The following is an 8,098-nucleotide window of genomic DNA, read 5'->3' on the forward strand; positions in this document are numbered from 1 at the left end:
TTATTTTTTTCTTCCATTATAGTGATTTAGGAGATGTCAACCTTCTTTTAGCTTGATAAGTTAAATTAAAAGTTATGAGTTTTCTTTGTTAGGTTATATAAAGTTTGTTAACTAGGGATTTTGAATGTTGAATTTGACCTGATTATTTGTTATTTTGTTGGTAGGTGTTAGGTTTTTTGATTTGGTTGTGGTAATCGTGATTTGCGGTCATCTTATGTACTTCTCTATGTGAACTTATGTACTTTTCTACTTAAAACGTATGCATCATCCTTTCGTCAATGAGTAACAAAACAACCGCATCAACGCGCGGTCGTCCAACCGCTTGTTTCATTCAGTTTAATACGTAATTTACAGTTCGCTAATTTGCAAACAATTCTTATTGTGCAGGTCATCCACCAATTATCAATATGGTCGTCAACGCATCTGAAAAATCATCTTCTAACTTTTGATTTCTATTCGCTCATCTTCTTATCTTGCGAGTTGATTTAAGTTTTTGCTTCGAGCTCCTGTAGTTGGCGGCGCAAGTTTGAATCTAAACACTTTTGATCTTCTAATTTGTTTTGATGTAATATTTTGGTTTAATTATTCTTTATCACTCGCAAGCTCAACATTAAGCTTTTTGTTATTAGTTTGGGTCAGAATTGGTACTTTCAGATTTTGGGTTGGAATTGGTATGGTAGTAGACATGAGTCATTTAGTTCTAAAAGATTATTGATGATGTTAAAGTGTATGTTATTTGTTACTGCTGCTATTTTATGAAGATCTAAACGTCATCTTGACTGTTATTAGTCAAATTGTTATTAGTTTGGGTCATATACGCTAAGATTTCTTAATATTCCATGTTTTTCCACTAATACTGAAAGCAAGCAATGTATCCTTATTAGAATGATGAATATGTATACAGCGGTTCAGACATGAGGCATCACATTCTTATAAGATTAAAGTGTCGTATGAAATCACATGTCCTATTAGCTAATGATATAATACGACTACGACAAATAAATTGATACTTTATTTCTTAACACTTATTTATAAAGTGTCCTATTCAATAAACACATAACGCGACACTAAACCGTAAAATGTCTTATAAAGTTTCATTTTATGATTCACAATTAAAGTGTCATATGAAATGATATGACAATTAGGACCCCAACAACTCATCCGTCGCATTAAACAAACATAGTGTCCTGAAAATTTTACAATTATACGACATAAATATCACATGTCTTATTAGCTTATGATATAATACGACTATGACAAATAAATGTCCTATGATAGTTTATTTTATATAATTTTTTTTTATAAAGTTTACTATTAAATGAACACATAATGCGACACTTAAGCGTTAAATGTCTTATAAAGTTTCATATTATGATTCACAATTAAAGTGTCCTATGAGATCATATGATAATTAGGACCCCAATAACGCATCCGTCACATTAAAGAATCAACGTGTCCTAAATATATAAAATAATACGACATACATATCAAATGTCCTATTAGCTGATGATATAATACGACTATGATAATTAAATGTCCTATGATATTTTATTTTATAAGACTATTTTAAAAAGTGTCATATTAAATAAACACATAATGCGACACTAAACCGTTAAATGTCTTATGAAGTTCTATTTTATAATTCACAATTAAAGTGTCCTATTAGAGTTTATTTCATATGACTTTTATATAAGGTGTTCTATTAAATTAACATGTAATACTACATTATGCCGTTAAATGTCTTATAAAGTACTATCTTATGGTTCACACTTAAAGTGTCCTATGAAATCATATGACCATTAAGACAGAAAAATATCAATCAGTCATATTAAGTCCTATTATGTTCTACTATGACACGACTCACAAAAATAAACGTCCTATAAAGGTACATTTCATATGACCGTCATATAATGTGTCTTAATAACATAAATTTATAGGACATAAGTACCAAAAGTCCTAACATGATACAGTTTAATAAGACTCTCGGAAATAATTGGTCTCTAAAGATATATTTAATATGACGTTCATATTAAGTGTCCTATTACATAAACATATAATGAGACTCTATCAAATAAATGTCTTATAAGATACTCTATTAGGATCTACTTTTTAAGTGTCATATGAAAATATATGATTATGGGACCTACTCTAAAAGCGTACTTCATAATAGGACCCTACTCTAAAAGAGTACCTCATAATAGGATCATACTCTAAAAGCGTAGCTCATAAAAGGACCTAAATATTGTTTGGTCCTATGTAAGTAGCATTTAGGACCATATTTTACTAGGTCCCAGAAAAAAAGGTCCTATAGGAGCATTTTTCTTGTAGTGTGAGCACCTCCATAGTATGTGTGAGAACTTGAAAGTTGGAGTGAGGTGTGCTCCACCTCTTCACCTTCATGGTGGAGAGGATCCATGGTGATTTGATGCTCCAAACACCATGGAAATGGCAAAGTGATTAGCTTAGATTAGTGTAATATCTTATTGTAATCGTTTATCTTGTTTATTACATTTAATCTTAGCTTGAATAAGCTGTTTATTGATTGTGTTCATCTCATATTCATCATGTTTATAATTTTATCACTTATTTGATCCAAATTGTCAATTGGTTATTGTTCTTTGATCAAAAGATCATACCATGGGATCCAACACATTTTTGAATCCATATCCCATAAGATTGTGTCGAACAACAACACGATAGTTGTTGTGAAAAAGAACCTCACTGCGGTGTATGGTGGGTTCCGCCAATATGACCAATGTTGTTTCCATAGACGTAGTACATTCTTAATTTTTTTTTACTAGTGCATCATGTCCCAAAAAATTGAGAATATTGAGTACGAAATGTATACCAGTCGAACCAGGTATAAGTTGGCTATTTTCATTTACCAAAAAAAGTTATTAGACTAGCGAATAAGTGTACCGAGTTTAGATACATATACATCGTACATAATATGTTCTGATCACTTACTTGTATGGTTCTGAATTTTTGTACAGTTGAGCAAAGTTAACACTTAAAGCTGCTCCTTGTGCTCATGAGGTTACCTCCAACATTCAAACGTAACCATCTTTAATTTTGTTCACCCTATCAAAGTTCCACTTTCCTATTTCACCTTCGTTTTGAGGAACATCCAACGAATCAAATGCGACATATTGTTTTTTTAGCATATCATGTCACCGTAAAATACTAAAATTCTTTCGACTACGGTTAGCAAGTTTAATTTTTTTTTATATTTTTTATATTTTTTTATATTAAATTTTTTTAATCAATTTGATAAAATAAAAAGCATTTCATATAAAAGCAGAAAATAAGAACCCTTTAGGCTATAGAAGTAAAAAAGTTACTATTCAAAATGTAAAATTGCTCTTTTGGGTTATCCGTTTTCGTTTGACGAGATTAAGCCCACACGTTTTTATTAAATGGGCCAGTCTCTGGAACTCAAGACTTTTCTTTGCAGACATCTTCTAGTTTCTTTCCACCGTCACCGTCACCGTCACCGATCTGTAAGCTTATTGTATGGTTTACTATTTCACTAGGTGTTAGGTTTAATTTCTAGAATTTTGGTATAATTTTGGTTGCTGATATAGACATATAGTGATGCACTTTTTTTTATACAATAGTTACTGCCTTTAATCTGAACATTTTAAAACGTTCTCTGACGCTACCTTTTTGGTCCTACGATGCAGGCTAAATATCAAATTATGGACCACTTACAAAGCTCTTCTGCTACCCTTAAAGTTCAGGTTTGGTATTGTATGTTTTAAGGAATTAGGGTTAGTTTTCTGTTAATTATTTCTACATTCCATTTGGACTCAACACTTTACACTTAACTTTTTTTTCCCCCCCTGTTACACTTTATCTGTAACTTAATGGACAGAGTCCTGTTAGGTACAAGATGTAAATGACTTGAGTACTATTGTTGATTACCAAGATTCTTACTATTATTAATGGCTTTGTTTTTGTGAAGGTAGGGAGTCATCAAAGGCCAAATTCGTATGATTTTATAAGCCAAATGTCGGATGATATTGTTAGTGCATATTTTGTAATCCCTAGTTCCATGAACTTTAATGTTTTATTTCGATCATGTTGTAACCTGTAATATTGTTAAACGTTGATTGTCGATTTGTTACTTTATATATTTGTAAACGTTTAAATGTAATATGTAATGTTACTCGACAGTCGGCCGACTGACATAGTCAGTCGACCGACTGTCAACAACAGTCGACCGACATATGATCTGGGATATTTAAGCCAAGTTAATCTCCACTAATTTGGTTAATCACCTTGCACATTTCACACACACAAACAGTTCCATGTCCGGTCTCATTCAATCTTCATGTCCAAATACCACAGAATGTCAGTCTAGGCTTCGTGTTTATCAAGATCTAATCTTGGTTTGACTCGTACGTGTAGTGACCCGAACTTTTCCATGTTTATATATATATTAAATGAAATTATTATTTACATGATTAAATGTTTCCAACATGTTAAGCAATCATACTTGTTAAGACTTGGTTAATTGAAACGGAAATTTTGTAAACGTCTGATTACCCAGTTTGACCAATGATTCACGAACACTATAAGTTGTATATGACATGATGATACATAAATGAATAAATATATATGTTTAACATGATATAATGATCATCAAGTATCTCATTAAAAATAGTAACAATAAGTTATATACTTAAAAAGAGACTATTGACGTATGAAACTCGAAACGATACATATAACGATTATCGTTATAACCACGTCTTACTAAATATATATGAAGCATATTAATACATTGTTATATTATAAATAACATGATAATATGATAATTAAATATATCATTAAGTGTATTAACAATGAACTACATAAGTAAAAATAAGACTACTAACTTAAGGATTTCGAAACAAGCCATATATGTAACGATTATCGTTGTAACGACATTTAACTGTATATATATCATACTAAGATATATTATATATCATAATATCATGATAATATAACAATTTAACATCTCATTTGTTATAATAAACAATGGGTTAACAACATTCAACAAGATCGTTAACCTAAAGGTTTCAAAACAACATTTACATGTAACGACTAACGATGACTTAACGACTCAGTTAAAATGTATATACATGTAGTGTTTTAATATGTATTCATACACTTTTGAAAGACTTCAAGACACTTATCAAAATACTTCTACTTAACAAAAATGCTTACAATTACATCCTCGTTCAGTTTCATCAACAATTCTACTCGTATGCACCCGTATTCGTACTCGTACAATACACAGCTTTTAGATGTATGTACTATTGGTATATACACTCCAATTATCAGCTCTTAGCAGCCCATGTGAGTCACCTAACACATGTGGGAACCATCATTTGGCAACTAGCATGAAATATCTCATAAAATTACAAAAATATGAGTAATCATTCATGACTTATTTACATGAAAACAAAATTACATATCCTTTATATCTAATCCATACACCAACGACCAAAAACACCTACAAACACTTTCATTCTTCAATTTTCTTCATCTAATTGATCTCTCTCAAGTTCTATCTTCAATTTCTAGGTGTTCTTCATAAATTCCAAAAGTTCTAGTTTCATAAAATCAAGAATACTTCCAAGATTGCAAGTTTACTTCCAAGTTTTCTAAATCCATTCCAAGTAATCATCCAAGATCAAGAAACCTTTGTTACTTACAGTAGGTTATCTTTCTAATACAAGGTAATAATCATATTCAAACTTTAATTCAATTTCTATAACTATAACAATCTTATTTCGAGTGGAAATCTTACTTGAAATTGTTTTCGTGTCATGATTCTGCTTCAAGAACTTTCAAGCCATCCAAGGATCCTTTGAAGCTAGATCCATTTTTCTTATTTCCAGTAGGTTTATCTAAGGAACTTGAGGTAGTAATGATGTTCATAACATCATTCGATTCATACATATAAAGCTATCTTATTCGAAGGTTTAAACTTGTAATCACTAGAACATAGTTTAGTTAATTCTAAACTTGTTCGCAAATAAAAGTTAATCCTTCTAACTTGACTTTTAAAATCAACTAAACACATGTTCTATATCTATATGATATGCTAACTTAATGATTTAAAACCTGGAAACACGAAAAACACCGTAAAACCGGATTTACGCCGTCGTAGTAACACCGCGGGCTGTTTTGGGTTAGTTAATTAAAAACTATGATAAACTTTGATTTAAAAGTTGTTATTATGGGAAAATGATTTTTATTATGAACATGAAACTATATCCAAAAATTATGGTTAAACTCAAAGTGGAAGTATGTTTTCTAAAATGGTCATCTAGACGTCGTTCTTTCGACTGAAATGACTACCTTTACAAAAACGACTTGTAACTTATTTTTCCGACTATAAACCTATACTTTTTCTATTTAGATTCATAAAATAGAGTTCAATATGAAACCATCGCAATTTGATTCACTCAAAACGGATTTAAAATGAAGAAGTTATGGGTAAAACAAGATTGGATAATTTTTCTCATTTTAGCTACGTGAAAATTGGTAACAAATCTATTCCAACCATAACTTAATCAACTTGTATTGTATATTATGTAATCTTGAGATACCATAGACACGTATACAATGTTTCGACCTATCATGTCGACACATCTATATATATTTCGGAATAACCATAGACACTCTATATGTGAATGTTGGAGTTAGCTATATAGGGTTGAGGTTGATTCCAAAATATATATAGTTTGAGTTGTGATCAATACTGAGATACGTATACACTGGGTCGTGGATTGATTCAAGATAATATTTATCGATTTATTTCTGTACATCTAACTGTGGACAACTAGTTGTAGGTTACTAACGAGGACAGCTGACTTAATAAACTTAAAACATCAAAATATATTAAAAGTGTTGTAAATATATTTTGAACATACTTTGATATATATGTATATATTGTTATAGGTTTGTGAATCAACCAGTGGTCAAGTCTTACTTCCCGACGAAGTAAAAAATCTGTGAAAGTGAGTTATAGTCCCACTTTTAAAATCTAATATTTTTGGGATGAGAATACATGCAGGTTTTATAAATGATTTACAAAATAGACACAAGTACGTGAAACTACATTCCATGGTTGAATTATCAAAATCGAATATGCCCCTTTTTATTAAGTCTGGTAATCTAAGAATTAGGGAACAGACACCCTAATTGACGCGAATCCTAAAGATAGATCTATTGGGCCTAACAAACCCCATCCAAAGTACTGGATGCTTTAGTACTTCGAAATTTATATCATATCCGAAGGGTGTCCCGGAATGACGGGGATATTCTTATATATGCATCTTGTTAATGTCGGTTACCAGGTGTTCACCATATGAATGATTTTTATCTCTATGTATGGGATGTGTATTGAAATATGAAATCTTGTGGTCTGTTATTACGATTTGATATATATAGGTTAAACCTATAACTCACCAACATTTTTGTTGACGTTTAAAGCATGTTTATTCTCAGGTGAATACTAAGAGCTTCCGCTGTTGCATACTAAAATAAGGACAAGATTTGGAGTTCATGTTTGTATGATATTGTGTAAAAACTGCATTCAAGAAACTGATTTCGATGTAACATATTTGTATTGTAAACCATTATGTAATGGTCGTGTGTAAACAGGATATTTTAGATTATCATTATTTGATAATCTACGTAAAGCTTTTTAAACCTTTATTTATGAAATAAAGGTTATGGTTTGTTTTAAAAATGAATGCAGTCTTTGAAAAACGTCTCATATAGAGGTCAAAACCTCGCAACGAAATCAATTAATATGGAACGTTTTTAATCAATAAGAACGGGACATTTCAGTTGGTATCCGAGCGTTGGTCTTAGAGAACCAGAAAATTTGCATTAGTGTGTCTTATCGAGTTTGTTAGGATGCATTAGTGAGTCTGGACTTCGACCGTGTTTTCTTTAAAAATGATTGCTTAACATTTTTGTTGGAAACTATATATTATTCACATGTATATATTATGTGATATATTAATCTCTTAACATGTTTGATATTGTGTGATAGATGTCTACCTCTAGCACAAATCCCATTGACTCACCTAATAATAAC

The sequence above is a fragment of the Rutidosis leptorrhynchoides genome, chromosome 5 (genome assembly GCF_046630445.1).
Source record: "Rutidosis leptorrhynchoides isolate AG116_Rl617_1_P2 chromosome 5, CSIRO_AGI_Rlap_v1, whole genome shotgun sequence".
Taxonomy (NCBI): Eukaryota; Viridiplantae; Streptophyta; class Magnoliopsida; order Asterales; family Asteraceae; genus Rutidosis; species Rutidosis leptorrhynchoides.